This window comes from Cuculus canorus, chromosome 2 (genome assembly GCF_017976375.1).
Source record: "Cuculus canorus isolate bCucCan1 chromosome 2, bCucCan1.pri, whole genome shotgun sequence".
In the NCBI taxonomy this organism is placed as follows: Eukaryota; Metazoa; Chordata; class Aves; order Cuculiformes; family Cuculidae; genus Cuculus; species Cuculus canorus.
Window position 1 is genome coordinate 31090319 of NC_071402.1, and position 9598 is coordinate 31099916.

At 40.3% G+C, this 9598-nt stretch overlaps 1 long non-coding RNA gene across 1 annotated transcript; it reads left to right on the forward strand.

The window, feature by feature from the left end:
- Window positions 1-3268: 3268 nt before the first annotated feature.
- LOC128851338 (uncharacterized) lies at window positions 3269-9239 on the forward strand. The gene is made up of 3 exons (XR_008448691.1): window positions 3269-7104; window positions 7971-8113; window positions 8516-9239. It is a non-coding gene; the product is annotated as an uncharacterized LOC128851338 (long non-coding RNA).
- Window positions 9240-9598: the final 359 nt, after the last annotated feature.

Genomic DNA, 9598 nt, shown 5'->3' on the forward strand with positions numbered 1-9598 from the left:
AGCCAAGCGACTTTCCATTTGTTTGCATGAAAAAATACTTCAACATGTATAGAGGATACTTGTGAGGAAATTATAGTGTGAATGACCTAACACAAAAGAAGAGGTATGTGTCTCAGTCCTCTGCATTACTAATGGAGTTAGGTGCCTTCAAAGGAGTCTCAATGTACTGAGAACAAACTACTTGACATAGCCAGTGGGCAACACAGAGGGTAATATTAAGGATTTGCCAGCCCCTTTCAGGGACCAGTCTAAGATAGGTAGGTACTTGCTGGTTGTCATCTTTCACAGATAGAAACCATTCCAGTTTGTTCTGACAGCTTGTGTCTTGAAACCTGAGTGCCGGGTGAGATGATGACAACTACTATTTGCAGCACGAAAAAATTAGCCTGAAGTAATACTTGGCACATGTTCTCTTCTGGAAAAGTGCAAGTATAAATGCATTCAGAGACTAAGCAACTATGACTGCATCCGTATGAGGAGCACATGTCCTTTCAGTTTAAAATGTCTCTATTAGTGCATCCTCGCCTTCTTGGCAAATCTGCATAAAACCAATGTTTTAAAGCATGGATCATCTCCATTGTAGCATATTGAGCAATGTAAAGGGCTATGTAACTCTTTCGACTGCATTCTGAATTGATTTAAGGGAGTGCTTGAAATCATTTGAGATGAAGATCTGGTCAGGCCAGGACATCCCTCACTGATTGCAGTGAAGTCCAGATTTCCCTTAAATGTTCCAGAACTAATAACAGAAACTGCATTTTGAGGGACTTGTCTCCAGTGATGTGCATGCAATTTTCATACTGCAGGAAGAAGAAAGTTGCAGCCCTAAATGCCAGGCAAGTCAAATAGTGCCACGTGAAACGTAGTTAATTCACCTGTTCCTCTGTAAAGTACGTTTACAACAAAGGAAAAAGGATGAGAAAGATACCACATCACAAGTAGTTCTTACCTACTAGCTACGCTTACTCTTCACATCCAGAGAGGACAGCTTGAAGCAGGTGAATGAACTACAGGAATTTTCTTCAGACAGACTTTGCTACATTCTGCTTTTTTTTTTTTCTTTTAAGTACACATTTACTGAAGGGGCCTGCTAACCTGGCAGCTCCTGTTCTTGGCTTGAGACACCCAGTTTGGTAGATCTCAGTCATGTTAGGGTTGGAGCTAGAGTCAAGGGATGACTTAACTATCAAAAAATCACCCAAAATGCCAAAGTGCAACCTAGACCTACTGCTATTTAACAGCTGCTTGGTTAGCTCTACAAACACATAAATTCACTACACGTTCCCTGTATGACCTGCAAGAACACTGAGCACTTGCTTGCGCTCCAGCTGGACCATCCCAGCAGTAATCTAATCCAAGTAATCAGGTGCCTGACTTAATTGTGGAGGTGCCATTGGGATCCAGAACTTAGACATATCCTGTTCCGCAGGTGCTGATCCAACAGGCATGCTCTGAGCACACCTAATACAACTCAATTGCATGGAGTTGAGCATAAAAACAAACAGCCACAGGCACGTTCAGGGAAAGGCAGGACATTTTCTGATTAAATGCTAGGCAAGATAAGGTGGTGTGCTCTTATTCCCAGGCAAAGAAGCTTTAAATCCACCTCCCTACCTTCAGAAGAGATCTCCAGCTACTGTATTACCTGACATAAGTGAATGCTTCAGCTCTCCTGTTGAAACAGGGCCATGTTAGTACATCCACGGTCTGTGGATTTGACACCGTGGGCCTAACCATAACTGCTGTTTACGTTTGCCTTTCCTCACCACTACTGAAAAAAATTGTTCTGCCTTTCCTAGACAGCTGAAAGGCATTGGCATGATGGGCTCTGAGTTCATCAATCATCTCCACAGAGTCAAAGATTTCAAATTCTCTTCTCAATGCACTCCTGCGGGTGCTACGATCTTTGTTATGTAGGTTTTGGGGCCTCTACCTAGCTTTCCTTCTGCACTAGAAAGGTATTTTGGCTGTTTAATTAATGAATTGCACTCCATGTCGGGGCAGAAATAAAAACTTTTCCATTAAGCTGCCAATACCTCCCTAACCCATTTCTGTAAGTGATGAACAGATCGTGCAGCAAAAGGGTGAAAAGAGAGGTAATCCCCAGAGTCCACAGTCTTGGACAGCTCTATCTTCTTACTGTTTATACAACATACATCCATTTGTAATAACAGCTGCTAGTGGTCCTGCTCAATTTATTATCAGAAATATTTGTGCTGAGAGGGATGTACCCCTCAGTCCACTAAGCACAAAAGAAATCATGCATCCCAGAGACAACTTTGGACCAGCATGGCCATCCAGGGAGACTGCCAAGTCTTGTGTTCCTAACGGGAAGAAGGTGGACACTGCAGGGTACAAGAAACTCTATTGTTTGTGCCTGATGGAGTGGAAGAGCCAGAAGGGGAAGGAAAAGGACCAGAAGCAGAACATGGACAGGATTAATTTTAATTTTTAAGATTACAAAGATGAATCTACAACTAAAATTTCAGTCCGGGTTCTGGCAGATATACAGGGCAGCAAGCATCCTCCATACAGATGTCTCAGAGTTCTGGGAGGTTTTAAGTTCAAAACACTGACTTCAGTATTCAATAGCCCTGGCGAGTGTTAAGAGGAAAGCTTTGGCATGCGTTAAGGATCTCAGAAGGTGGGGGAGGGGAACAACTGCCAAAAGCTTTCCCTTTTGAACTCAGTTTCTCTCAGAAACTCAGTTTCTACTGCTGTTTATTAAAGCTGCTATTCTTACACCTGCAAAAACAGAGAGACAAAGAGCAGGGAGAAGATGAGACTCTTCGTTTTGAATGACTGTTCACTTCTTGCATTCCCACCCCTAGTTTTTTTGGCAGTACAATGTTAAGTGAAATAATTATTGACTATGCTTTCCAGTTTGGTTTAGACAGTAACAAAGGCTTTTCTGGCAATTTAGCTTAATCTAGAAACCGAAAACAAGGCTCAGTGTTTCTTAAAAATAAACAATGTTCTTATTGTTTTTTAAAGGCTGGGGTTTTTTTTTGTCCTCTGGCGCTATTTTGAGTTCTAGCATGTCTATTGTACACAGGCTGGAGCGCTCACTCTCGTTGTTTACACCAATTTCCCTCGTGTTGCTAGCTTTTCTTACCGTGAAGCATAATTTAGTAGGCAATGTACAAACAAGCCACAGTGTTAAATAAATTGAGTATGTGTGAAAAATGATGGGTCAACACCCCTCAAATTGTCTCTAGCCCTAAAACCATCACGAGAGCATGAAACACTCATGACAAGCCAAAAGCACGGTAGGTACCTACTTGGATTTGATGCAAATCTGGAATTGAAAATATTTCTTTAATTTCAGTGTCTTTAGGATAGGGTCTGGTGGTTGCCCAGATTTCACGCTGGTTCTGCTGAGCTCACTGCAGTTACAGTTGTTGCCATTGACATGACTGAGACCACTGATTTCAGGTCTGGAGGAGGCATTTTGCATTGCAGTAGCTGGAAACCATTTTTGTGGAGCAGCCATGCCCAGCTGGACACAATCTGGGACCTAACAGGGATTAGAAGCACTTTGTACCATTGCACTTTCACGTGCTCCACAAGGCTTATCAACTTGCTCGATGAACACCTGGGAGTACATTATGGTCATTCCAATAGGTTGCTGACTTTTTCATTAAATTAATCCCAACGTTGCCTCTGGAACCTTAATCTGGCCTCCTTGCACACCTATGTCATCTAAAAGCCTTTAATTACAGCCACATGCTGTCTTTAACCACTAGCCTTTGTTTCACCCAGTGCACAGAATGGACAATACTCACTTAATGAGCAACTAGACAGTATTTATTTTTTGCTTGCTGCTTAGCACGTGGCCCCATTCTTTGTTTACCACATGCTTCTCAAACCCTGCTATGAAAACCTAATGATTAAATCCCTTGTTGGCTGCTTCTGTCCTGCCCATCGTTTGATTGTTTCATGAACATAAACGGCATTTATTTCCCTAACTCTATGGCATACTTATTATTTGGTGAGAGTGTGTGGTACAACAAAGTTGAATAAATACTGAAAATGAGAGAAACAAGCATGAAAGGAAAAATTGTCCATGACAGGGCCACACATGAACTGCTGAATATTTTCAGGTTAGAAGAGTGTGGTCTAGAAGACATCCTCAACCAGTCTACCTGAAAAGGGCTGCTACTTTATGTATGTGACATCCTGACCAGTCACAGCTCTAATTCTTCTTATGTAGTGGGTAGCTCAACAGAAAATTTGTTAAGTGCATACAAATATATACATATAACACACGGGAGATTCAAGAGAAAAATATCACACAAAATAATAATAAAAAAATCTTAGAGCACTGAAGCCTACAGTTTTACTGCAAAATCTCCATACTAGCTTCATGACCAAAATCAGGGGCCAACAGATGGGAACTTGTGTCATTCTCCAGTGTGCCCCCTTTTGCAGTTAAGAGTTGTCACATGCTCATCCCTGCAAGCTTAAGGACAGCCACTGAAATCTTCACTGATGGCTACTGCACAGACACATTTTCATTTGTTGTCATTACCACACTGGTGTAAAAGCCAAGAAACACAGCTCTCGTGAATTGGTGGCCTCATCTCCTCCACACGCTAACATGGGCACTCCTCAGCATTAGAGAGCTGTATTTTTCAGGTCACTATTAATACAGAATGACAAAGGAAAGTATTAACAAGGGTTACAAATTTCTCATTGGGATGGATGCCTCAAGAAAGAGGTCAGCTGCACTGTGACACCAAATACTAGAAAGAATTAGGGCTGCTGCCACTGGGATTTTCCCAAACAGAATACAAACATATGTGGCAGCACAGCAAAGATGATTTTGAAATTTCTCGGACATCTCAAATTTTCTGGAAGGCTGCAACAAACTCTCTATTTCCTAGAGGTGTCAGAGGCATCATGTATACTGCATTGCTGACCTGCCCATGTGCTGGTTATAGCTAACTTTGACCACAAGAGATGTTTTATCTCAAATCAGTGCATGTTTGCTCATGTTAATCCAGTTTCCTAACCATAATTCTACTTATCTCCTCAAACGCATGTTATAATTTGCTTTCAATAAATGCTTCTCCACTTCTGTGGAAAGCTAAGAGGGATGCTTTGCTTCTAGAAAGGAGGACGCTTTCCATGAAGGAATTGCAGTGAATTGCTTGAGGAAGCCATTGGCTTGCCAACTGGCTCACCAACCTGAGGATTTCAAAAGGGAAAGAGAAATGGATTCCTCCTCCTCTTCCTTTTCTTTACTAAGACTGAAAAAAGAAACTTCTAACCATAATGAGACATTGATTTTAAGTAATTCTCCAGTTTTTTCAGTTGTAAGAGCTACCGAACTAGCAGGGACTTAGTAAAATAATTCTGTTTCTCCAGGTACCACTTGTGTGATAAAAGAATAGAGTAAAACTGAGATTAATTTGCTGTGAATGCTGGTGCACTAGACCATGCGGTTGTGTGTAAGTAGAAAGCTGCATGTGACATGAAGATTACAAGCTATTTTTTATTGTCAAACTCAATCCTTCATTCAAATGAATACACTGTCAGAACCCTAATTATTTCTGTTAGAAATGCTGCAGCTTGTTAAAAAAGGGACATGAAGTCTTTCTCTGCAAATTCTTGATCATTGCATTACAATTCCAAGCCATTTGTGAAATATTCCATCATTTAATTTACAGCCTGTTCTTCTCTGTGTGGGTTCTGATTACAGAATCATCAATCATTATACGGTATTAGCCCTGTGATGAACCATGCACTGCTTTTTTTTTTTTTTTAGCTCTGGCCCCAAAATAATGCCATTAGTTTCTTCCTCATTATCTTCTGTTTTTTGTAAATGCTGACAGGCAAAATGGAAAATTTTGCCTTTTATTCAGTCATCTTGGTTTTTTTGAGTAGTGGGAATTGTGGGCACATTCAATAGCAATCCTTCTGGCTTTACCCAGCGCTACCAAGATTCGTGGACAGGTTTTAAAATTCTTCATTGGTGAGCAAATGTTCTCTGCATGCATTGGAAGCTACTTCCCTGACAGTAACTCTGAATGGAATTCAAGTATGATCAATGGAAAAATTGCAATAGCCCTAGCCCCTGTTGGTACACACCCCCACAAAAAAATTTAGCACAATTATCCTTTGAGGGAACAAATATACCAAAATAATAATATCTCTTGCCATTGCCAGTACCTTCAGGCCAGGTCAGCTTGCCAGAATCAAGGTGGGTGGAGCGTAATTAGAACTCAAGGACTATAGATCTGTATTTTTCACCTGGGATGGAAATGCTGACAGCTGAAAGATGTTCTAGCTACTATGTGACCTATGCTGGAAGCTATGTAAATCTACCAGGTGGTGTGATCCTATTGGAGCACAGCCCAGAACAAGCATGAGGAAATGCTGGGTCTGGTAGGAAGACCTGGAGATGGCTCTTCAGGGTAATGCTGCAGGAAAATGCCTATTTGAGTACCAAACTAAGCCAGGTTTATAACACTTTATAATGATATCATTATAAATCCCACTGAGCAAGATTTGCCCCATTCCTGGAAACATTCAAGGCCACGTTGGACTCGATTCTGAGCAACCTGATCTAGTTGCAGATGTCCCTACTCACTGCAAGAGGGGTGGACTAGCTGACCTTTAAAGTTCCCTTCTAATCCAAACCACTCCATGATTCTATGACAGCACATCCTACTTAGCACATCCCTGGGCAAGCAATGATACAGGGGCAAACTCACATTGCTGTGCGGCAGTTCAGACTGCCTGTAGTGAAACATTGCCCTAGATTTAACAGCCCAAGGCTATGGGATCTTTCCTGCCCAACATCAAGAGCACTGGGTAGAAGTGATCAGTGGCTGATCTGGCACTTGGAGCAAGAGAAGAAGTGACAGCAATTCTCGCAGGCAGACTGCTACCAGTGATGATGTTCTTCATGCCTTATTGCTGTGAGTGTAGCACAACACTTGACACAGCTTTCTTGCAAGGTTATTATGCCACCACCTCTGGTTTTGTGCTGCTGATGTCAGAGTCTGTGTTACGTACAGAAGTGAAAGCCTGGACTGATCTACTGGATCCATCAGCGGGAAATTGTACCTCAGAGACATTATAGCCTTTGGAATGCAGGTAAACATACCGAGTAGGACAGATCTTCAAAGATGTGCCTAGAAGAAGCCTCTGAAATACTATGAATAAATTATATCCTTTGTTGTACATGGACTGGAAGTACAACAGCCAAATCCCAAACTGGGAGCAAGCTCCCTGTAGAGAAACTACCACCAAGGTCTAACTTGGGCTTTTTTCCAGCATTATTTAATATTTTCTACTTCTCTTACCTATTTTATGTCCTTGTTGGTTGATCTGGATTTTCTGTCAACTAATTGCTCAGAACACTTTTTACATTTATTCCTTTGGGAAAGTCAGTTTAGACAGTATCTTTAGTTTAACAAGGAATTTACTGTGCTCATCCATTTTCTGAAACCACAACCAGCTTTGGAGATTAATTGCTGTTCTCCTGGAGCAATTAAAAGGGAATTCTACAGCTTGACCTGGCAGCAACACAAGGTTTTGGGGGTCTGTTTGCTTCCAGAAATTTAACCCAGTATTTTTGAAGTGTTTATAATTTTCTGTCTCATACATCACGACAAAATAATACTCCTTCTTTCAAGATATCCTCTGGAAGGAGAAAGGCTGATCGGCTTTGTGAAAATTTAAAATTTGACATTTTAGGATCCTGCTTTATTACACAAGCTTGTGTTCAATCCATTGACAGAAGTGATGTTATAAACGTCAATATAAGACATTGTTTAGTCACATGGTATTTCTTATTAAAATGAAAATAAACTCCAAATTGCAAATACTCCTTCAAAAAAGTTTAACTCCTCATTTTACTTCTCTATTACTGCCTAGTTCTGATCATTCAAATAAGCAAGCAATGTAAGGCCCTGCTTCCACAAGAGATTTCCCTAAATTAACATATTTTCATTATTTAGGTGACAATAGTGGTGATGCTCTGCTCTAGGTGAAGTAAGAGAAATACACAAATGGAAGATCTTTTCATACCTAGACCATCATACCATACCGTACCATACCATCACTACCCATTAGAAAATCTCACCTGTGTGGCTGTTCTGTGGTAAGTAGTATAAAACTCGGATATGTTTGCTAATAATTGTTTTAAATTTTTAAATGTAAGCTACTCAGAACCACTGAGGTCTGACTCCAAAAGATCGATCACCTTTACCTGTTAAGTATCTTTATTTCAGAAAATAAATAAATCTTAAAATTGTGGTCAAGAAAAACTTTAAAATCCAAATGTTCTAGTGGTCAGAAGTCCCTAGAGAAGACTAAGGACTACAAGTATAAAAGAAAGCCTCTGGAAGAGGCAAGATACTGTGCGTCTCATGCCCATGCCTTAATTGGAGAGTTAGAAAATAAGATGATGTATGCCTCTAATGTTTCTACATTTCACTGCATTTATTTAGCAATTACATCATTAAAAATAAATACCCATCTATTTCTGATATTTCTCTTTCAGAGTAACTCGAAGTTGAGGCATGTATCTGGAGTAGGAAGATTATTTTGTTATGTTACAGTGGAACAGAGAAACCTTTTCAAGAAAACAACACCAAACAGATGATTTGAAAGGAAAATTATCCCAGTTTAAGAAGAAAACTTGGCATGAATACTTGTCAGATTTAACAGGTAAATGAGGGCTGTATACGTTACCTGCTAACAGGTTAAGAGGTTAATGGAGACATTGGCATGAAAAAATAAAAGGGGCTGCTGATCTGACGTTACCTGAGGTTTTACTGTTGCCCATTCTCTAATTCTCATGGCCAAATGAGACATATGGCTGCATCAGGACATGTAACTGGGACTCCGCTATTTTAAGACTACCAGCCTCTTCCTGCTCAATAGAAGAACAATTTCTGTTAATCTTGCCTTGGGAGAGAAAGGTTTATTTGTTTCTACCACAAACAGGGAGATAATACATAGACATTTGCAATATATTAAGCCAAACTAAAACCAAAGGGGTGGGTTGCATTCAAGGATTAAAACAACAAACAGACATGTTTATGTATCTCAAAGAAGCAACATAAGAAGAAAGAGAAATTCTTAATTTAAACCCTTTTGAATGAGATGGAGAATCGAACAGCAATGGAAAGCAGAACTATTAAGGTATTATCCATTCAAAGGCAGGAACACACATGAAAATGACTACTAAATCCATTGTCACAAATGCCTTTGAGATCAGTGAAGCAGAGCTATTTAGTGAGTTGGCATTGCTCAAAACCCACTAATCTCCATGAGCAGGCTGCGATTCAAAGCAGACCGGACTGCAACCCTTTTGTTAATCATAATAAAGAATTTGCTGTATTCAAATGAAGTCACAGCAAAGTGGATACGTGCCAGCGCAGCACCAGTGTTCCAAGAGAAAGGCAAGCTAGGAAATTATAGACCCTTCATCTCAATGTCTGCAATTTGCAAAATAAAGAGTACAACCAAGGAGTAAAGTTTGCAAAACGCATGTGCAAACGGAGTATCATTCTCTGTAATCTAGCCGCAGATAGCTAGCAGAGATAGACTGTGTTGGTTAACTAAACTCTTTTGAAAGAAT